Here is a 24,653-nt window from a genome sequence, read left to right on the forward strand (position 1 = left end):
TCTCAACCCCATTCTCCCACTTTCTCTCCATAACGTTTGATCTCCTTAACAATCTATCTCCATCTTAAACACACTCAATGCCCCCACAATTTTTGTGGCAATGAATTCCATAGATTCCCCAATCTCTGACAGAAGAGGTTTCTCCTTACCTCTGTTCTAAAGGGTCTTCCCTTTACTTTAAGGCTGTATCCTCACATCTTAATCTCTCCTACTATCATCCCAATGTCCACTCTATCCAGGCCATTCAGTATTCTCTGTCTAAACTGCTCGAACATCCCTCATATGTTAAGCCATTCATTCCTGGGATCACTTCTGTGAACCTTGTCTGGTCCTGCTCCAGGGCCAGTACATCCTTCCTGAGAGATGGGGCCCAAAATTGCTCCCAATATTCTAAATGTGATCTGAGCAGAGCCTTATAGAGCCTCAAAATACATCCCTGCTTTTATATTCAAGTCCTCTCAAAGTAAATGCCATCATTGCATGTAGATAACTACTGACTCATTCTGCAAGTTTACCTTGAGAGAATCCTGGATGAGAACTCCCAAGTCTCTTTGCCCTTCAGACTTATCCATTTTCTCCCCATTTAGAAATTAGTTTGCACCTCTAGTCTTCCTACTGAAGTGCATGAGCTCACACTTGCCCTTGTTGTACTCCACCAACCTCCTCTTTGCCAACTGTCCTACCTGTCTAAATCCTTCTGCAATCTCCCCCCCCCCCACCCCCCACCCCCCCCCCCACTGCTGCTGCAATGATACCTGCCCCTCTACTTATCTTTGTATCATCTGGAAACTTAGCCAAGATGTCCTCAGTTCCTTCATCTAGATCGTTAATGTACAAAGTGAAAAGTTGTGGTCTGAACACAGCCTTGTGGAACAGCTGTCCTGAGAGAGACCCTTTTATCCCCATTCTCTGCTTTCTGCCATTCAGCCAAGCTTCTATCCATGCTAGCACCTCGCTTCTAACACCATGGGCCTTTATCTTGATCAGTAACCTCTTGTGTGACAACGTATTTTGAAGTCCAGGTAGATAACATCCATTGGCTCTTCTTGGTCTAACCTGCTTGTTACATCCTCAAAGAATTCGATCAGATTAGTCAGGCATGACCCCCTCCCTCTCCCCCCGATGAAACCACGCTGACGTTGCCCTATTTTACCATGCACTTCCAAGTATTCAGAAGTCTCATCCTTCACAGTTCTTTCCTGCAATTTCCCCCCAACTTTTAACTTCTTAAACTTACTTGGAGGGAGTGGAGAATAGAGGAGGTGAGCCTGAGTCTATGCTGGCCTGGAATGCAAGTCCCGGAAACGAGTCGCGGGTCGGAGTCTGGTGCAGGAGGCCGTCCAAGCTCAGACAAGCCCAGGAGGTGAGTCCTGGTGACTAGTCCTGGGCCAGAGGCCAGTGCAAGGCCTCCTGTCCTGAAGCTTACTCAGTGAAAAGGACTATAAATTAGGTAAGTTTTAAAAATACTTTTATTCTTATTCTGGACTTAGAGTAATTTGAGTGCTTTTTAAAACTTTGTATTGCCATGCTGGACTTTTAAATCCTTTCAATTCTGTAACAAACACTTGTGTATCTTACTGGGAACCCTGGATCTAAGATGGTGCCAAAGTGGCGACATTACAATCTTTTCACTGCACTCATTCGCGTGCACGTGACAATCAAGGCTATCCTATTCAATTCTATTCTATAGGAAGGGTCTAGAGGGATATTAGTCCAATGCTGGCAAATGGGACTAGATTAGGTGAGGATATCTGGTCGGCATGGATGAGGTGCACTAAAGGGTCTGTTTCCGTGCTGTACATCTCTATGACTCTAGACTGTAGTTTCTGTACAACTGAGGTAAAACGAAAATAAGGGAAATACTCCACATGTATAGAGAAACAGGATCAATATTTCATTATTAAAGCCCACCTTCACTTTGCAATATTTACAGCTTTCTGAGCTCACGGTTCCCTCTGCAATACTCTGGTCTATTCCTCAGTAGCACCCTTTCCTTTGGTACTTTGCCATGTAAAGACAGGAAGTGTAACATCAGTCCTATGACCTCCTTCCTTTCCACTGTGCTGGTCCCAGACCCTCCTTCCATTTAAAGCAACCATGTCCTTGAGACTGCTTCCAATCTTCTGTTCACAATGTGATCTCTCCTTTGGGGAAACCGAATTGTTGCAACCAGGTGAAGTGAGGTGATTTGGGTCCTGCCTCGAAATGGTTTGCAACAAATATTTTAACACTTCATTAGCATACAGCTATATCACTTCAATTCAAACTTAGTTCATTAGAAGGAGCCAATTCGAAAGTTTTCTTGAGTGAACCAAATGTTAATTAAAAATGTGACATTGACTACACAAGCACACAGATATGAGTCAGTTTAAAAAGGAGAAGATAGGGTGTGTATACAGCGAGGAAGGTACAGCCAAAGTTTAAAGTTCTCCGAGTCCTTTGAGGTATTCTGATTGTTTACTTAGTTCTTTGGCAGAGGTGCCCAGTTCAATGCCCAGTTCCTTTTATCAGGCAAATGTTTTGAGGTTGGGTGAGAAGAGTTTTCAGTATCACTGAATCACTACAGTGTGGATGCTGGCCATTTGGCCCGTCGAGTCCATACCGATCCCCTGAAGATCATCCCACCCTGTCTCTATAACCCTGCATTTCCTGTGGCCAACCGACCTAACCTGTACATCTTTGTGATTGTGGGAGGAAACCGGAGCACACCCACGCAGACACGGGGAGAATGTGCAAGCTCCACACAGACTCTCACCTGAGGCTGGAATCGAACCCAGGTCCCTGGCGCTGTGAGGCAGCAGTGCTAACCACTGAGCCACTATGCCACCTCCTATCTTTGCTAGTATTGCGCGTCTTTCTCTTTTTTTTGCCTCCATGTAACCTCCTGAAATATGAAGTTCACTTGCATTTTTCAAGTGAACCTGCATTTGCTTTTTCAAATGGAACACTCCAGAGGTGATTTTCATCTCCCAAAGTGTGAATTTGTCACACAGTCAAGAGATAAAGATGTCTCAATGCTTTCCTGAGTTTCAGTACCTCTTGACTTGTGTGGTCAGCCTATTACAATCAGTTTTGAACATTTCATGCAGGACGTGTGAACTTGTCAAGTCATTTTCAGCCAATGAAGTTAATTTTTGAAACCATTTTTAGTCTATCAAAGTCTCAGGTATTAAAGTCAAAGGACAAAGGTTAAACAAAAACCAAAAGAACTGTGGATGCTGTGAATCAAAAGCGAAAATGGAAATGCTGGAAAAGCTCAGCAGGTCTGGCAGCATCAGTGGAGAGCCAACCGACCTAGTGTAGTCAACGTTTTGGGTTGAGTGACCTTTCCTTAGAACGTGAGGAAGTTGCTCAGTTCTGACGAAGGGTCACTTGACAAAGATTGAATGTTGAAGCTCCATTTTCACTATAGCAATAACAAAATGTGACTGTTTTATCATAGACCTCCGTCCAGTACACAAGTGTGATCTGCTTTCTATCACTTGTCATTTTTGTTCTTTGCCATGGTCTCACTCTCTCCTTTCTGGAAATAGATTCCACCTCTGTCAAGAAAGCCCCACTCGCTCCAGGAGCAGCACTGTATCTTTTGTCCCATCACAGTACAGTGCAACCTGCTGGAATTCATATGCAGTTCAACAAGTTTAGATCATACTCTCTGCCTTCATCCAGCTCCGTGTGTGTTTAGAACATAGAACATAGAAGAATACAGCGCAGTACAGGCCCTTCGGCCCTCGATGTTGCGCCGATCAAAGCCCACCTAACCTACACTAACCCACTATCCTCCATATACCTATCCAATGCCCGCTTAAATACCCATAAAGAGGGAGAGTCCACTACTGCTACTGGCAGGGCATTCCATGAACTTACGACTCGCTGAGTGAAGAACCTACCCCTAACATCAGTCCTATATCTACCCCCCCTTAATTTAAAGCTATGCCCCCTTGTAATAGCTGACTCCATACGTGGAAAAAGGTTCTCACTGTCAACCCTATCTAACCCCCTAATCATCTTGTACACCTCTATCAAATCACCCCTAAACCTTCTTTTCTCCAAAGAAAACAACCCCAAGTGCCTCAGCCTTTCCTCATAGGATCTTCCTACCATACCAGGCAACATCCTGGTAAACTTCCTCTGCACCCGTTCCAGTGCCTCCACATCCTTCCTATAGTATGGCGACCAAAACTGCACACAATATTCCAGATGCGGCCGCACCAGAGTCTTATACAACTGCAGCATGACCTCAGGACTCCGGAACTCAATTCCTCTACCAATAAAAGCCAGTACGCCATATGCCTTCTTCACTGCACTATTTACCTGGGTGGCAACTTTCAGAGATCTGTGTACATGGACACCAAGATCCCTCTGCTCTTCCACACTACCAAGTAGTCTACCATTAGCCCAGTAATCCATCTTTTTATTACTCTTACCAAAGTGAATCACTTCACACTTAGCTACATTGAACTCCATTTGCCACCTTTCTGCCCAGCTCTGCAGCTTCTCTATATCCCGCTGTAACCTGCCATATCTTTCCTCACTGTCTACAACTCCTCCGACTTTCGTATCATCCGCAAACTTGCTCACCCAACCTTCTAACCCTTCCTCCAGGTCATTTATAAAAATGACAAACAGCAATGGTCCCAAAACAGATCCTTGCGGAACACCGCTAGTGACGGCACTCCAAGATGAACCTTTGCCATCAACTACTACCCTCTGTCTTCTTCCAGCCAGCCAATTCCTAATCCAAACCTCCAACTCACCCTCAATGCCATATCTCTGTATTTTCTGCAGTAGCCTACCATGGGGGACCTTATCAAACGCCTTACTAAAATCCATATATACCACATCTACCGCTTTCCCCTCATCTACCTCCTTAGTCACCTTCTCAAAGAATTCAATAAGGTTTGTGAGGCACGACCTGCCCTTCACAAAACCATGCTGACTATCCTTGATCACATCATTCTTATCCAGATGTGCATAAATCCTATCCCTTACAATTCTCTCTAAGACTTTGCCCACAACAGAAGTGAGACTCACTGGCCTATAGTTACTAGGATTATCCCTACTCCCCTTCTTGAACAAGGGAACCACGTTTGCTAGCCTCCAGTCCTCTGGCACTACTCCTGTCGACAAAGAGGACACAAAAATCAAGGCCAATGGCTCTGCAATCTCCTCCCTTGCTTCCCAGAGAATCCTAGGAAAAATGCCATCAGGCCCAGGGGACTTATCTATTTTCACCCTTGCCAGAATTTCCAACACCTCTTCTCTACATATCTCAAAGCCATCCATTCTACTTATTCGTGCCTCAGTATTCATATCGACAACAATGTCCTGTTCCTGAGTGAATACTGACGAAAAGTATTCATTCAGCGCCTCCGCAATCTCTTCAGCCTCCACACGCAACTTCCCATTACTATCCTTGATTGGACCTATTCCTTCCCATTACTATCCTTGATTGGACCTATTCCTTCCCTAGTCATTCTTTTATTCCTAACATACCTATAGAAAGCCTTAGGGTTTTCCCTAATCCTACCAACTAAGGACCTTTCATGTCCCCTCCTTGCTGCTCTTAGCTCTCTCTTCAGGTCCTTCCGGGCTACCTTATAACTCTCAATCGCCTATTGAACCTTCACGCCTCATCTTTACAAAGGCCGCCCTCTTCCATTTAACAAGGGATTCCAACTCCTTATTAAACCACGGCTCCCTCACACGACCCTTTCCTCCCTGCCTGATAGGTACGTACTTATCAAGGACACTCAATAGTTGCTCCTTGAACAAGTTCCACATATCAATTACGCTCTTCCTTGGAATCTACTTTTCCAATCCACACATCCTAAGTCATGCCTCAATGCATCATAATTTCCCTGCCCCCAGCTATAACTCTTGCCCTGTAGTACACACTTATCCCTCTCCATCACTAGACTAAAAATCACCGAATTGTGGTCACTGTCCCCAAAGTGCTCACCTACCTCTAGTTCTAATACCTGGCCTGGTTCGTTACCCAGAACCAAATCCAGTATGGCCTCACCTCTTGTTGACTTATCTACATATTGTGTCAGGAAACTCTCCTGCACACATTGCACAAACACTGACCCATCTAACGAACTTGAGCTATAGCTTTCCCAATCAATATCAGGAAAGTTAAAGTCTCCCATAACAATCACCCTATTACTGTCACTCTTCTCCTGAATCATCTTCGCAATCCTTTCTTCAACGATTCTAGGACTATTAGGAGGCCTGTAAAAGACTCCTAACAGGGTGACCTCACCTATTTTAGTACACCTATTTCAGTCGGTACCACTTTGTGTTACATACAGGTGGATGCTGTGTAGGCATTCACACCTCATCTGAGCACAGCTGCGTACAACACCATTCACTTCAGCATCAATTCATTTCTTCTTAGCCAGTGTCTACTGACTCCTTGTGTCACTTGCATGTACGCACGCATGCCAAACCGAAAACACACACACACACACACACACACGCACACGCCAATCCGAAAACACACACACGCCAATCCAGACACACACACACACACACACACACACACACACATCAATCCGGAAACACACACACACACACACACACGCCAATCCAGAAACACACACATTGACCAATCCGGAAACACGCACACACTGACCAATCCGGAAACACACACGCTGACCAGTCCAGAAACACACACACACGCACACAGACGTACACTTACATACATGCAAAAGCACACACACACGTCAATCCGGAAACACACACGCACACACGCACACACATGCACATAGTCACACACTTACATACATGCAAACGCACACGCCAATCCGGAAACGCGCACACACACACACACGCGAATCCGGAAACACACGCGCACACACACCATTCCGGAAACACACACACGCCAATCCGGAAACACGCATACAAACCAATCCGGAAACACACACTCATACCAATCCAGAAATACACACGCGTGCACGCACACATACACACACCAATCCAGAAACATGCATGCATGCCAATCTAGAAACACATAAACACGCCAACCCAGAAACACGTTCACACACCAATCCAGAAATACACACACACACACACACACACGACAATTTGGAAACACACGCACACACACACACACACATGCCATACCAGAAACACACACACACACCAATCCAGAAACACACACACACACGCCAATGCAGAAAAATACACACATGCTAATCCAGAAACACATACACATACCAATCCAGAAATACATGTACGTGCGCACACACACACACACACACACACACACACACTCCAATCTGGAAACGCATGCACATACCAATCCAGAAATACGCACACGTGCGCACACATGCCAATTCGGAAACACATATACACACACACCAATCCGGAAACACACACACGCACCAATCCAGAAACACACACACACACGCCAATGCAGAAACACACACACACATGCCAATCCGGAAACACACACATACCAATCCAGAAATACGCACATGTACATACACACACACACACACACACACACACACATGCCAATCCAGAAACCCACACACGTGCCAATCCAGAAACACATATGCCAATCCGGAAACACACAAACACGCCAAGTGGAAACATGCATGCATACCAATCTAGAAACACAAAAACATGCCAACCACGAAACACATTTACATACCAATCCAGAAATACACACACACACACACGCACCAATCCGGAAACATACACACAAATCCAGAAACACATAAACACACCAACTCAGAAACATGCATACACGCCAATCTAGAAACACATAAACATGCCAAACCAGAAACACACACACACACTCCGATCCGGAAACACACACACCAATCCAAAACACATAAACACGCCAACCCAGAAACATGCATGCGTGCCAATCTAGAAACGCATATACATGCCAATCCAGGAACATACATACAGACCAATCTGGAAACACACGTACAGATCAATCCGGAATCACATGTGCACACATCAATCCGGAAACACCAATACACAGCAATGTGCAAACATGCATGCACGCCAATCAAAAATGCAGTTGAAAAGATGTGAGAGTGAAGAGGAAGAGAGTGGAGGGAATGAGAGAGTGTATGAAAGAGTGGTGGAGAGAGTTTGTGAATGGCTGGGGGGGGGGTCAGGGAAGAGTGTTTCCTGTTATTTTCTGGCTTGAGCAAATCTGGAAACTATACTTTCCATTTCTTTCAACCAAGTCATTTATTTAAATTGCAAACAGTCACGGTCCAAGCACTGCTCCTGTGACACAACACTCCTCACATCTTGCCAACCTGAAAGCAATCCCTTTATACCTCTGTCTAACTTCCTGTTTAGCCAGCCAATCTTCTATTCATGTCAATATGTTACTGCTGACACCATGAGGCTTTTTCCTGCACCTATCCTTGATGTGACACTTTATCAAACACCCTCTGGAAATCATAGAAAGGAAATTTTGGTAGATTTTTAAAAATACTATCTGCATATGTTATTTCCCCAAAGAATTCCAATAAATTTAGTGAAAGATGATTTCCCCCTCACAAAACCACATGAACTCTGCCTGGTGACCTTGGAAGGTTTTTACGAATCCTGCGAAAACTTCTTTGAACAGCTTCAACCATTTTCCCACACAACAGATGCTAAGCTAACTGGTCTGTAATATTTCCATTTTCTGTTTCCCTTCCTTTCTGAATAAATTGCATAGCTATCTTTCAAGCTGGTGGGACTAGCCATGAACTTAGTGAGTTTTTGAAATGAAAACTGATGCGTCGACATCAGCTGGCACTTCTTTTAAGACCAGAGTTCGAGCCCATCAGGACCTGAGCACTTATCACTTCCCAGTTCCAAAACTGTGCTCAGTAGCACTTCTGTGGTGGATGCAATTTATCTGAGTTCCTCTCTCCTTCATATCCTGATTTGTAGCTACTTCTGGGATGTTACTTGCATCCCCTATAAAGAAGACTGATGCAAAATAGTTGTTCAGTTCATCTTGTTATTTTTCATTCTCCAGATTCACCTTTTTTTCAATTAGAATCAGTCTGAACATTGTGGCACAGACAGCCTCACACAGGGCACCTCACACCTTCAATGCATTATCTGGGTCAACATGATACCAATTGTTAAAGTTCGCCTTCGCTTGTTAATTTTAAAAATGTTTTTGAATATTTATGGTAAAGTATCTGCTTTTATATTCCTGACCAGCTGTCAGTGGGCAGCACAGTAGCACAAGTGGTTAGCACTGCAGCCTCACAGCGCCAGAGACCCGGGTTCAATTCCTGCCTCAGGTGACTCTTTGTGTGGAGTTTGCACATTCTCCCCGTGTCTGCGTGGGTTTCCTCCCACAATCCAAAAATGTGCAGGTCAGGTGAATTGGCTATGCTAAATTGCCCTTAGTGTCAGGTGTAGGGGAATGGGTCTGGGTAGGTTACGCTTCGGAGGGTCGGTATGGACTTGTTGGGCCGAATAGCCTGTTTCCACACCGTAAGTAATCTAATCTCTCATTCTATGTTTTCTCCTTTATTAATTTGTTAGTCATTCTTTGCTAGTTATTATATTCTGTCCAATCTGCTGACCAGCCACCATTCACGTATACCTGCTTTTTCTTTAAGTTTGATCCTATCTTTAACTTTTCCAGTTCATCATGGAAGCGTGGTTTAAATATCTTTTCTACTGGAATTTTAAATTCTGTGCATGCTGAAATATCTGTTATTGCGTTGTTGTTGACCTAACCTTTAACCTAATTTGCCAATTTGGTTTAGATCCCTCTGCTTTCATGCCTTCACAATTGCACTTTTTGACATTTAAAAGGAGTTTTAAACTTGTTCCTCTCTCCTTCAAGTTTAATGTAAAATTTAATCATATTATCGTGAAGGCTCTTTAGAGAAGCTGTGACTGCGGGAACATTAAGCTTTTCTTATTGTACAGTACTAGAGCTCACGTAGCCTGCACTCAAGCTCCAGGGCATGTTTCTTAAGAGAGAGACCCAAAACATTCTATGAATCCTCATTTGTCCTTCTAACTTTCCCAGTCTATACATAGATTAAAATGTCCCATGAGTCCTGCAAGTCTTTCTGACAAGCTCCCATTGTTTCTTCATAAAAACGGAAAGAGCTGCAGATATTGGAAATCAGAAACAAAAACAGAAGTTGCTGGAAAAGCTCAGCAGGTCTGGCAGCATCTGTGAAGAGAAATCAGAGTTAATGTTTCTGGTCTGGTGACCCTTCCTCAGAACTGGTACGGAATGTTAACTTTGATTTCTCTTCACAGATGCTGCCAGACCTGCTAAGTATTTTTCTCGCAATTTCTGTTTTTGTTTCCCATTATTTCTTCCTTTTGTGTCACCCTAGCGTGCAGGTACCATTAGGGGTTCTGTGCACCACTCCTGTAAGTGCCTTTTGGCCTTAAACATTTTTTAATCTTTGCCAAAACCAGTTCCACTTCTTGCTTTCCTGAACATAAACAAACCCCCCCCCCAGATTGTGTTAATGCCGTCATTAACTAACAGAGCCCCGAATTGTGTTAATGCCGTCATTAACTAACAGAGCCACCTTTTCCCCCAGCTGCCTGTCCTTCCTAAATGACTAGCATGTTTTAGGATTCAGGTCCCAGGCGATATTTCCTGAGGCTGTATCCCTACAATTGTTACCAGATTGTATTGCATCTGTTCACTTGTTTTGAATACTGAGAGTATTCATATATAAAGTCTTTAGTTTTTCTGTTATCTTTAGCTTTGTCTGTTGATTTATTCTTAAATTTGTACCCTCTATCCTTTCCTGTTATGATTAGTTTAACATTTCACACATTAATGCCTTTTCTCTATCCTTTGATTGAGATATTTTTAATTAATGTGTTCATGTATGTTCTGACACATCCTGGAACATGTGGGACTTGAACTCATGCCTTTAGGCTAAGAGGTATGGATGCTACCAATGCACCAAAGGAGCTGTATTCTTTGATTTATCATATCTGCTCAAATCTGAACCCTCACCCCCCCCCCCCCCCCCCCCCCCCCAGTATCTAGTTTAATATCTGAAACAAAAACAGAAATTGCTGGAGAAACTCAGCTTGTCTGGCAGGATCTGTGGAGCGACAACAGTTTCAAGTGTGGTAATTTTTCACGTTAATAATGCCTGTTTAATTCCTTGCTATGTGACTTGTACAAATACTAGCCCTAGCACAATTCTTATGTGGACTGTCTCAATGGCACAGATCTTTCTTTCCCCACTGCTAGTCTCACTGCTAGGTAAACTGGAACCCAATTCTCCCAGACCAGTCTTTCAGCCATGCAATCACTTCAAATTTGCACGTGACTTAGAAATAATGATCATTATTTGAGGCTCTGCTTCTTAATCTGGTGTCTAATTCCTCATTTCCTACACAGAACCTCTTCCACTGTCCTGCCTATGCTGTTGGTGTCTCCATTTATGGCAAAATACTGGATCCTTTTACAAGTTCTTCTCCAGCCTTGAGCAATGTCCAAGATGCTGGAACCAGGCTGGGCACATGGCCATTTGGAAATGTGCTCTTTTCAGTCAGGAACAATGTCATTGCCTCTGACTGTACAGCCTTCTGATGCCATTGTATTCCTTTAGGTTGCCTTTGCCCGACTTGAATAGCTTTCTGTGCCAGAATGCCACAGTCAAATCCACCACGGCACAGGAGACTCCTGTCCTCTGTGCCCCCTTACCTGCTTCACTCACGATCACACTCTCCTTCCCAGATCACTGCCAGAAGGCCCTATCCTAACTGCCCCCCAGTATAAAATATCCAGGAACTTTCCTATTCCTTAATGTGTTATAGTATCTGTAGTTCAGCCTTCATTCTCAAACTCTGATCTAAAGCTATTTAGACTTCAAACACTTAATTGCAGATGTGTTGGCCCTGGATAAAAATGGTTTCCAGAAGCTCCCACACTCTGCAGCTGTGACACATCACCCTCCTGTCATCCTTTAATGTGCTCTGATTAACTACTGACTATGTTGTTATATTACGTTTCTATTTGTATAATATTATTAACCTTGCCACCAGTTGCCATATTATTTGATGTGATTTGATAAAGTTGGCTACTTTGCAATGCTGCTAACAGAACAAGCCCTGTCCGACCCAGTTACAGAAGAACAAGGTTCAATGCTTTAATTAACTAAACCCAACCTGCTCTTCCAGTTGATGCTCTGTTTAAACCCTGTTTAAAGCTTGATTTGTAGATGCCGGTCTTAGACTGGGATGTACAAAGTTAATCCCACAACACCAGGTTATAGTCCAACAGATTTATTTGGAAGCACTAGCTTTCAGAGCGCTGTTCCTTCATCAGGTGATTGTGGAGTATAAGATCGTAAGACACAGAATTTATAGCAAAAGTTTACAGTGTGACGCAACTGAAATTATACATTGAAAATGACCTGGATTGTTTGTTAAGTCTCTCATATTTTAGAATGGGCATGTTGGTTTCAGTTCTTTCGTATGTAAATGCCAGAACATTCAAAAGTTACTTTCTCAAGTGAACATTAACAATTGGTGTCATGTTGGCCCAGATAATGCATTCAAGGTGTGAGGTGCCCTGTGTGAGGCTGTCTGTGCCACAATGGTCAGACTGGTTCTAATCCAAAAAACAGATTTGCAGAATCTTACATGGATTCATGTCGTTTTTGAGCAAAGTAAAATGTAATTCTGCAAGTACAACTTCATACACAATATCAACAGAACTTTATTATTTTAGACATGACGTAAGTGGCCTAGTACATTAAAAGCTGTGCATCTCTGGCACAGTTATGTCCCTGAGGCTGAAAATTCATGAATTCACTCCTTTTCTGCCAACTTCAAATTCATATTTGTTTTACAATGAATCGATGTTGCTTCTTCTACATTTATAACTTTACATTCCTCATTGGGGCAATGTAATTGCTGTCAGATTTTGAGTGGCAAAGCCTTTTATGGCAGTCATGAAAAGACTCTAATCTTGTCACGGAAAAGTGGAAAACTCTCCTGTCTCATCTAGATAAATATACCCTTGTATACACACTCCTGACATACATACAGCTGTGTGTTAGAATGGAAGAAAGTTGCTCTGCAGTAGCAAGCTGCTAAAAGTTGCAGGAAACCACAGACATCAAAGAAGTGGATCACAGCTCAAAGATCTGAGCAAAAGACAATTGCTGCAATTTTATGTTTTCCTGGAACCACTCAAAGTGAAGAGTGATATGAAGAAGAACTCTCAAGTTTTCAATTTGCGATGGCAACATTATAAAATTGCGACAAATTTGTTAAACAAACATTGCAACATTTAAGAAGCGTCTGGACTAGCACTTGTAATGCCAAGGCAGAGAGATCCCAGACAGAAAGCAAATACTGTGGAGAACATCGTACAATGGAAAAGGAGACCCATCCAGATTGGGGAAAGCACTTTTCTCACTTTAAGAAACTGAATCGTTTTACATACAAGTCTTTTTTTGCCTGAAGGATATACAATAAGCAGGTCCAGCTGGCGAGTAAGAGAGCTATCAATCAAAGATTCAGGCAATTTTGTTTCTTATTCATTCACAGGATGTGGTTGGTCCTGGGCCAGGCCAGGCCAGAATTTATTACCCATCCCTAATTACCCCAGAGGGCAGTTAAGAGTCAACCATTTGCTGTGGGTCTGGAATCACATGTAGGCCAGACCAGGTAAGGATGGCAGTTTCCTTCCCTAAAGGACATTAGTGACCCAGATGGGTTTTCCAACAATCAACAATGGATTCCTGGTCATCATTAGATTTTTAACTCCAGATAATTTTTAAATTCAAATTCCAATGTCGGCTGTGACGGGATTTGAGCACGAGCCCTCACGAGACCTGTGATCTCTGAATTAACAGCCCAGTGATAATCCCACCAGTACCACTCATTCTGGACAACATCACCAGTTAGTTCAGTCATGTTGATGGGCGATCAATACTTTGCGATTGCTGAGGTAACAACTGAAGAGAAAGAACATCAAGTCAGTGTAAACATAGACAGACACTGGTGTCTATCATCATGGTCTTTATGTACCTGTGCAAAGTGAGTCAACATGGTGACTAAAAATGAATCCCTTGGAAGTAAGATCGAGGCTATATGATGGTACTGTACTTGGACAAGTCAATCAGAAATCCCAGTGTAACAACAAATATGAAGAATTCCAGAAGTAATTTGGACCTCCAGATCATCGATTGCAAGCAACAGCTACTCATCTCCCCTGGAGCGAGTCTAACATTTGTCCTGGTGCCCTTTAATGTTTCTCAACCTGACTTCAGATCACAATTTATAAGCTTTTTTTTCTGTCTCATTCTACCTGTGTACCTTTAGTTAAGCATGAGCTTAAATTTTTGGATTTGTTTTTGCACCCAAAGGGGGTATTTCTGATCTGTGCCAAAACCATCCCCTCTTTGAGAGACTTTCATTCTTAATGATGGCTTGAAAGAGGCGGTGTTAGACTGGGGTGGACCAAGTTAAAAATCACACAACACCAGGTTACAGTCCAACAGGTGGTTGTGATGAAAGAGCAGCGCTCTGAAAGCTAGTGCTTCCAAATAAACCTGTTGGACTATAATCTGGTGTTGTAGGATTGTTAACTTCATTCTTAATGATAGCTGAGAAATTGGAGAAAAGTTTGACTTACATGAACTACGTATCAGAAAGCATCAGAAGTTAAATTAGTCCACAGTTCACTAAAGCATTGATTATAAAATAAATCCTCGAGAAGTTTTACAATAAAGTGTCTTCTTGGAGATTATGAGTGTAAAAGAATGTAAAACCCATGCAGCATCTGCCAAAGCAAATTCAAGCTGTCTTCAAGGTCAGCCTGAAAGGTACGAGAAATAGAAAAGGTGCACTTAAAAAAAAGACAATTTCTGCAGAATGGATTAGCAGTGTAGTAGCACTGACGGAAATCTGAGGGTTTAAATGCGATGAGAGTTTCTCATTCAAGCATCTCTTTCAGGCAGGGAGTTCCAGACTCCCGTCACCATCTTGAATAAAAACATTTCTCTTCAACTCTCTTCTTAGCTTTCTATATCTTACCATCAAATCTCTGCCCCTGGTTATTGACCCTCTCCCAATGAAAACAGGTGCCTTTCTATTCACTTCCTGTGTCCCTCATATCCTTTATAATATCTCTATCAGGTCCCCACTCAACTTTTGCTGCTCCAAGGAAAATGATCCCTGCCTATCCAATCTTTCCTTATAACTCTGACCCTCTAGCTCAGGCAACATCCTCGTAAGTCTCCTCTGAACCCTCTCTAGTTCATTCCTATCCTTCCTACAGTATGGTGACCAGAACAGCTCATGGTACTCTAGTTAAGGCCTAATTAGTGTTGTATGCAGTTCCAGCTTCTGTCTTACACTGTGGTTAATAAAGATACACGACTCTGACCACAAACCACTTCAAAGCAATTTCCTCAAGCCGCTACTATGTGCATCAAATCATATGCAGAGAGTGTTTCATGAAAGCAAGGGAAGTAGATGTACATCATTAGCACAATGCTGAAAGTTGCACTCAGTATGAAGAAAGTAGAGGATGCACTGAGAAAGTGTGAAAGCTTTCAGACCCAAAACAAAGCAGCCGTTTGATGTCCTCTGGAAGCCATCAGCTCTGCAGAGACAGTGCATATATAACAGATGATCATCTCATCAAATCAAGGGCACTACCCAACAAGATGCAACCCCTGAGACTGTTGCAGGAAGTACCGATGGCCTGAAAGCACTGAGGGCACTCCCTCTGGTCATGGGTATATTGGGCATGATGAATTGACAACTCAAGATGGTGTCATTGCCCCTAACAAGGGAGGAGACTCGTAAAAATGCGTACATGCAATCGCAGGGAAATTGTCGAGCCTGAGCAAGGCTGGAGGAATGTATTACTGGCTAAACGTGAGGAATGAAATCGAGGACCACATGGGGCCAGAGCAGTGCTGGCTTTCAGTGTCACGTCTAGCAAGCTGGAGAGCCTGTGACCCCATTCCAGACAATCGCGATGAAGCTGGGAGTGTACCTCTTCCCTGGAATGGTTTATTTTGGCACCAGAGGTGAGTATTCTGACTGATGGGAGGGAGACCAGCTGATCCAGAAACTGAAGAAAAACCGAAAGAACTGCGTCAATCAGAATCAGAAGCAGAAATTGCTGGAAAAGCTCAGCAGGTCTAGCAGCATCTGTGGAGAAAAATCAGAGTGACCCTTCCTCAGAACTAAGAGGATCCTTTCTCAGGGATGCCCACCCAGTTCTGAGGAAAGGTCACACGATCTGGAACATTAACTGTGATTTCTCTCGACAGATGCTGCCAGACCTGCTGAGCTTTTCCAGCAACTTCTGTTTTTTAATTCAGCAGCTGAGATTGTCCAGTGATTGAAGTGACTGTGTCATTCTGAGATTCCTGACGTTGTGATCAGTGACAATGGCTCTCAGTTCATCAGTGAAGAACTCAGCCAGTTCGTAAAGGAATGGGAAATTCAACCCCGTGAATCATGTCCATACTGTTGAAGGGTTTTGATAAGAAATGTTGCCTTTCCTGCCCCTCGGGTGCTGTCTGATCTGTTGTGTTCTTCCAGCTTCACATCTATCGACTCTGACTTCCAGCATCTGCAGTCCTCACTGTCTTCTGATCGTGGATGTACACCAGACAGCCTTCGATTGCTGAAACACCTATTACCAGGCCACACCCAAACTACTTTTCCAATGGGAAAGATACTGATGTCAGAAGTAGAGCACAAGTGATAAAATCAAGTTTAATAAGACAGAAAGTCCAATTTCACTTGAATAGAAATGCCAAATCATTGCCAGAATTGGACATTGGAGAGCCAGTCAGTGTAGAAACCTTTTTAATTCTCTAAACAAGACTGGTACCAAGCAGCACCTCAGACCCTGCATTGAGAAGCTGTTACCTGGGAGGTTGGTGGTTGAGGGGATGACCACATTTACTCTCTCAACTGCAGCACAAATCCACTCTTGGAGAACCAATCAGAAAGATTTGAAATCATCATCTGCACAGACCAAAGATCAACCATCAATCTGAGAGATCCTCAGGATCCCAGCAATGGAAATGGAGCAACAATTGGTGTGGAAACAATATTTGTCAAGGGATTGGCACTCCTTCCCTGGAGAAGGAATCTGATCCACATGAATAGCTGACAAAAACTCGCATTTTCTTTTAGATTAGATTACTTACAGTGTGGAAACAGGCCCTTTGACCCAACAAGTCCACACCGACCCTCCGAAGAACAACCCACCCAGACCCATTCTCCTACATTTGCCCCTTCACCTAACACTATGGACAATTTAGTCTGGCCAATTCACCTGACCTGCACATTTTTGGACTGTGGGAGGAAACCGGAGAACCCGGAGGAAACCCACGCAGACACGGGGAGAATGTGCAAACTCCACATAGACAGCTGCCTGAGGCGGGAATTGAACCCGGGTCTCTGGCCCTGTGAGGTAGGGGTGCTAACCGCTGTGCCGCCCATGTGTACCGGGTTGAGACCAACACCATTTGAAAGTTATCTGTACAATGATCTCCTACAACCTGTACCATCAGCAGAAGATACAGAAGCCTGAACACACACCAGCAAGTTCAGGGACTGCTTCGTCCTGACCATTATTAGACTATTGAATGGACTCTCTCGCGTCAAATAATACTGATCTTGATAACCTTGATCTCTCCTGTATGCCCTGTGGAATGTTACCTGCATGTTTGTCTAAATCTTTTAATCTGTACATGCTTGCTTACTCTGATTTGCCTGGACTGCTCGTGAACAAAGCTTCTCACTGTACTCCGGTACACGTGACAATCAATCAATCAATGTACGTGCAGACACTAATGGGAATTACAGACCGCAACTGTGTGAGAGCAGTTGTGTGCATAGTGACTAACTTGAGGAACTCTGCATACATGCAAATTTTTGTGTTTTTCTCTCTGTATGAAAAGGAGGAAAACTGGGGTAGAAATGCAATTTAGCACAGCCAATCCACCCTAACCTGCACATCCCTGAACACTATGGACAATTTAGTATGGCCAATCCACCCTAACCTGCACATCCCTGGACACTGGAGCAATTTAGCATGGCCAATCTACCCTAACCTGCATATCCCTGAACACTATGGGGTAATTTAGCATGGCCAATCCACCCTAACCTGCACATCCCTGAACACAATGGGGTAATTTAGCACGGCCAATCCACTCTAACCTGCACATCCCTTGTCACTATGGACAATTTAGCACGGCCAAACCACCCTAACCTGCATATCCCTGAACACTATGGGGCAATTTAGCACGGCCAATCCACCCTAACTTGCATATCCCTGAATACTATGGGGCAATTTAGCACGGCCAATCCACCCTAACCTGCACATCCCTGGACCGTATGAGTAATTTAGCATGGCCAATCCACCCTAACCTGCACATCGCTGGACCGTATGAGTAATTTAGCATGGCCAATCCACCCTAACCTGCACATCCCTGGACCGTATGAGTAATTTAGCACGGCCAAACCACCCTAACCTGCATATCCCTGAACACTATGGACAATTTAGCACGGTCAAACCACCCTAACCTGCATATCCCTGAACACTATGGGGCAATTTAGCACGGCCAATCCACCCTAACCTGCACATCCCTGGACCGTATGAGTAATTTAGCATGGCCAAACCACACTAACCTGCACATCGCTGGACCGTATGAGTAATTTAGCATGGCCAATCCACCCTAACCTGCACATCGCTGGACCGTATGAGTAATTTAGCACGGCCAATCCACCCTAACCTGCACATCCCTGGATATCGTATGAACCTGTTAGCTAGCTGCAGTCATTGATGTCCATCATGAGGCATTCACAACAGCAATTTGCATTCTGGCTGGTTCAGTGAAGGCAAACTACAAATAAGGCTGTTATCCTGTAAGCTCATTACCTTCAGGTAAGTTAAAGTTTCTATTTAGATGTAGCAGCCTGATCTGTGATCCTTATGTATTAGCCAGCTGCCTGCCAATGTTTGTTAATTGAATGTTAGCAGTGCTAGGAACCGTGATGAGGAATGAAGATTAATATAAAGTCATCGAGGTCTACAGCACAGAACAAGACCCTTTGGCCAATCAATCTATACCTGTCAAAACCATGCACCATCTATTCCAAGAGGAGAAAGTGAGGACTGCAGATGCTGGAGATCAGAGCTGAAAATGTGTTGCTGGAAAAGCGCAGCAGGTCAGGCAGCATCCAAGGAACAGGAGAATCGACGTTTCGGGCATCAGCCCTTCTTCCTGAACGTCGATTCTCCTGCTCCTTGGATGCTGCCTGACCTGCTGCGCTTTTCCAGCAACACATTTTCAGCTACCATCTATTCCAATCCCATTTCCCAGCACGTGGCTGTGTAAACCTGGGCATCACAATTACACATCTATATCCAGATTCTCACTGCCCTCTGGGTGATAACAAGTTCCTCACGATCCCGCCAAACTTCCTGTCCCTTCACCTAAATCTATTCCCCTGGTCATTAATCCCTGCATCAAAGCAAAGAGCTGCTTCTTGTCTGCCCTATCTATGTCCCTCATCATTTTGTACAATCAGTGATGTCCCCTTTTTCAATCTCCTCTGCTCTAAGGAAGACAGGCCCAGTCTGTCCAATCTCTCTTCATCACTGAAACTCTCCAGCTCAGGCAATGACCTGGTAAGCCTCCTCTGCACTCTCTCCAGTGCTACCATCTGCCTCCTATGATGTGGATCTTAGAATGGCACAGAGTACGCACACTGTGGGGGGGGGGGGGCACATTGTGCATTTGCTGCTTCTTTCATTGTTCTCAAGCTTCTATGCCTGTGTAACTTGTAATGGTGAGATTAAAATCTGGTGGTCACACTAGAATATAAGAGGCCAAGCTAATATTTAGACTTCAATCTGAGAACTTCTGGTTTCCATTTAACTTGGCAGTATTCGGTCCTTGGGAGAACTATCACAGGAACGAGTGGATTGGAGTTTCCACTTGACAATGTTACCATTTCTTTTCTTGTCTAACTAGAGCCAAAGGTCATGGCATTTTAAATGCACATTGTATTCGGTACGGCCTGAATTTCTGTGATTCTATCCGATAAATCACCAAATAGGTATTCCATCAGGTTGATTGAGTTATCTTCTTGCCAACTGCACTTGTTTGTATGCTCTTGAGGTTCCTAGAATTTAACTGCGGAGGCCTGGTTACAGATGACTTGGAGAAGATGTTGAATTGATTAGGCCCCGAGGGCACAGCCTCAGAGGGAAGGGAAGACCCTTTAAAACTGAGATAACAAGGGATTTCTTCAGCCAGAGGGTGGGGAATCTATGGAACTCATTGTCACAGAGGGCTGTGGAGGTTAGGTGACTGAGTGTATTTAAGACAGATGAGTAAGATAAATTAGTTCCTGATTGGTTAGGGGATCAAGGGATACGGGGAGAAGGCGGGAGAATGGGGTTGAGAAACATATCGGCCATGATCGAATGGCATTCAGACTTGATGGGCCGAATGGCCCAACTCTACTTCTGTATCTTATAGTTTTCATGGTCTCATGAATCTTTTAGGTGCAAAGATTTTAAAATATCTTCTGGAAGATTTTAAGTAATTGTTTTAAATTTATGAAGGAACTTGGTACAGTTCTCCAGTCTAACCAGAAAATAGGTTCTGTACTTTTTAAAGTCAGTTTGGGGATTTAAAATCCGGTCAGTAATAGGTGCTGGATTGACAGTCTGATTTCTAAAATAAACATGTTTAGTGTCTAAGCTCTGTTAAACTGTGTTCATCATACTTTGTCAAGTTACCATGGTTTATTTCTTTAAAGAAATATTTAAGAAGAAACTTGTTGAGATGTTACCTACCAGTTACACTATCTGCTTTGAACAAGTACAAAGTGCAGTTGAGCTGGAACAAAAGATTGTGGCAATGGCAAAGAGGAGGAACATATTTTCAAATTGGTGAAATATTGAATTGAAATCGACGATTGCACCTAATATAGAAACTCACAACATTGGTATCTTTGGGAAGAAATACACAATAAGATCTTTCTTTTTTGTATTAATTGCTATCTGATAAAGTAATAGATTATTGGAAGGCCAACCAACCTGTGTATGTGCCAGTCTGACCTGGGAGTTATCATTATGAGCTCAGTCTAGTTAGAGTTATTGTTTATGTTTAAGTGTTCACCAAAATCTAAATGGCACGGCTACAGTTGGGTAATGTGTTGGTGGTTACCTCGCTGTGCCTAATTTCATCTGTACATTTTACAGCGGTTTTCTTTAGTGTTCATACATTCTAATGATTCATGGCACTTTCCAAATCTCGATGCCATGCCGACAGTCAGTAGAGTTATCAGAGCCACAGGAATAGTTAATGATTGCGCTGTGCAATAATTTCATGTATTCATCTGCAAGATAATATTTGTTTACAAGACTTTAGTTCCCACATTGTCTAAGACACAGACTAAACCTTTTCGATTGAAGTCCAGTTTCATGACATTGTTACCATTATTAATATTTCCTCTGAAATGTATGGCACGATGCTGACATTTTAACGTTTAACGGCATCTGTTGATGAAATTGCACGGGTAACCTTTATAATCATTAAAAACATAAAAACACAGAAATAGAGAACACACACACCGGATCATCAACGCCACACTCACAGGAATTTGATTCACTAGAGTGGAAGAAAAGGACAACTAACTCCCATTCCTAGATGTGATGGTACAGAGAACACCTAATGGAGAATTCACCACAAAGGTTTACAGGAAAGCCGCACACACAGACCAAGTCCTGAACTACGAAAGCAATCATCTCAACACACACAAAAGAAGTTGCATCAAGACACTATTCAAAAGGGCCACAACACACTGCAGCACACCAGAACTGCAAAAAGAGGAAGAGGAACACCTATACAATGTATTCGCCAAAAACGGATACCCCTGTAATTTCATCAACAGATGCCTAAGGGAAAGACAACGGAACGAGGACATGCTGCAACCCAAAGGACTAGCCACACTACCATACATCAAGAGCATTTCCGAACTGACAGCCAGACTACTGCGACCACTAGGACTCATAACAGCACACAAACCAACAGCCACTCTCAGACAACAACTCACCAGAACGAAGGACCCGATACCCAACATGAGCAAAACCGATGTAGTGTACAAAATCCCGTGCAAGGACTGCACAAAACACTACATCGGACAAACAGGAAGACAGCTAACGATCCGTATCCATGAACACCAACTAGCCACAGAATGACACGACCAGCTATCCTTAGTAGCCACACACGCAGATGACAAGCAACATGAATTTGACTGGGACAACACTACTATTATAGGACAAGCCAAACAGAGAACAGCCAGGGAATTCCTAGAGGCATGGCACTCATCCACAGATTCAATCAATAAGCACATCGACCTGGACCCAATATACCGGCCACTGCAGCGGACAGCTGGAACTGACAACCGGAAGCAGCAGATTCAAACCACTATAAATGCCGGAGGAAAGATCACAGAAGTGCTTCACAGGAGGCTCCCAAGCACTGAGGATGTCACCTAGACAGGGGACGAAACGTCTGCAACACAAATTCCCAGCTCGGCGAACAGAACCACAACAGGTTAGATTAGAAAGTGTAGTGCTGGAAAAGCACAGCAGGTCGGGCAGCATTTGAGGAGCAGGAGGATTGACGTTTTGGGCTCTATCATCAGGAAACGTCGATTCTCCTGCTCCTCGGATGCTGCCCAACCTGCTGTGCTTTTCCAGCATACCGCACTCTCGACTCTGATCTCCAGCATCTGCAGTCCTCACTTTCTCCTACAGGTTAGACTACCAGAGCTATACGGATACCATCAGTGTTGAGCAAATCTGACCTATCCCCAACTTTGCTATCTCTGACTGAATCGGAGAGGGATGTGAACTGTCCTCTTTTCCAAATGGCCATTTTATTCCTGAGCCTGACTGACTGGTAGTCATTGTATATTCGAATGTGGGAAATCTCATACCAAGGTTGGTGCTGATCTGATATCAATGCCTTTGCTTTCACAGGAGGCATTAACCAGCAAATAGGATCATCAACTCTGGGAAAGTTCTTCTGAACCCAGAGACTTTGGGATCAATTGAATTGCATTAACTCTTGGTCTCTGCCTGGGTATACTGAAGTCATTGTGGGTGCCCAGAAACCTCCTTAAATCATCAAATGCTGGAGATCACAGTGGGTCAGGCAGCATCCATGGAGAGAGAGTGAGCTAGTGTTTCGAGTCTAGATGACTCTTCATCAGAGCTAAAACGTTAGCTTGCTGTCTCTCCCTGGATGCTGCCTGACCTGCTGTGATCTCCAGCATTTGTTACTTTTAGGACAGATTCCAGTAACTGCAGTAATTGGCTCCTAACCTCCTCAAATCCCTGCCTTAGTTTGTATGTAACTTTAGAAACTTCTGAAGGAAGAAATATTCGTTTCCAAGATATGTAAATATCTGCTTTCAGTCCTGGGTCTTTCATTCATGAACAGAGCTAACTTGAGCAGAGTTGAGTAATTGGCTACAATAGACTGTTTGCAATATGTTAACAACAAATCTGTGAAATCCACAGCTCTGGTCATTTTAGAAACAAGTGTGGAGAATTTCAGAAATTCTGAGTGCTTCCAGATGGCTTGGAGTGAGGCCATCAAAGAGAACTGCAATTGTTCTTGGAAATGGATAGTACTGAAAATAGCATTGGCCAAGATTTGTTCAATCCATCTGAACTGCAATCCTGTTCCTGGAATGCATTAGGAAACAGAAATATCTCTCAAAAACAGCGCAATAAATTCAGAAAAGAAGAAAAGCTTTATACCTGGCTCTTTGCTGTTGAGGAACAGAACAATTCGTGCACTTTGAAGCACCCAGTGTACGCACCACAAAAAATGTACTTTCGACAGCACTAAATTTTGAAGTGTTTAAGTTCAGCTGTTTCTTTGGCTTGCGAGAAATGTCCGCAGGTTTAAGTTACTCTTGGTGTCCAAATTTATGATTATTTAGCGCATTCGAGCCCAAAAGCGTAGGAGTGTAGATTGTGCAGGTGCGCTTGAGTTTAATCATGTATCAGTCCGTGAAATGAAGGCCTGCCGACTGTCCATGGCTGACTGATACTAATGGATTACAGGCTAAATAATGGGGACATACATCAAAATTGACCAATCAGTTTAATGCAGCTTGAGCTAGGTTTACTGTCTACTGATTACATTGGTTTTGCATTTTTATTTGTAATTTGCATGCAGTGACTTTTTGGTTGTTAATTTTTCATTGAAACTATAGCATTGCTTTGAAATGGTGTTCATCCATTACCCAAATCTGCAGCACATCTACATTATGCTAAAATGTGGCTGGACAATATGAACTTGGTTATGTGTATGTTTGGAATCTAAAATATACGAATGACACTGGCTTTAAAAGATTTAAAATATCGTATGTAACACGTAACTTTAGAAAAGGGAAAATGTCATGATGACTGGTCATTCAAACACGCGTTATAAAATCTACTGTGGGTTCAGCAGAGTTGTGCTACGTTGGCTATGGTACATATAAAGCCACTTTAAACTTTTTTTTTGTATTTGACTTTTGTGCATATATTGGCCATGAACCAGTAAACAAAAATATCTTTAAAATTAGTACCTGTAAAATACCTGACCAGAGATTGTAAT

At 43.3% G+C, this 24,653-nt stretch overlaps 1 protein-coding gene across 5 annotated transcripts in view; it reads left to right on the top strand.

Annotated features, from left to right (window-relative positions):
* cyp7b1 (cytochrome P450, family 7, subfamily B, polypeptide 1) overlaps positions 1-24,653 on the top strand; it is a 209,269-nt gene that overhangs the window by 37,970 nt on the left and 146,646 nt on the right. Inside the window, exon 1 of one of the 5 annotated variants that reach the window (XM_072571537.1) lies at positions 814-1,450. The exons of the other annotated variants lie outside the window; for them this stretch is intronic. The gene's annotated coding sequence lies outside the window, so the exon portion shown is untranslated. Of the gene's footprint in view, positions 1-813; positions 1,451-24,653 lie in introns of those variants that run through there. 5 annotated transcript variants of the gene reach the window in all.

The sequence above is a fragment of the Chiloscyllium punctatum genome, chromosome 5, assembly GCF_047496795.1.
Source record: "Chiloscyllium punctatum isolate Juve2018m chromosome 5, sChiPun1.3, whole genome shotgun sequence".
Lineage (NCBI taxonomy): Eukaryota > Metazoa > Chordata > Chondrichthyes > Orectolobiformes > Hemiscylliidae > Chiloscyllium > Chiloscyllium punctatum.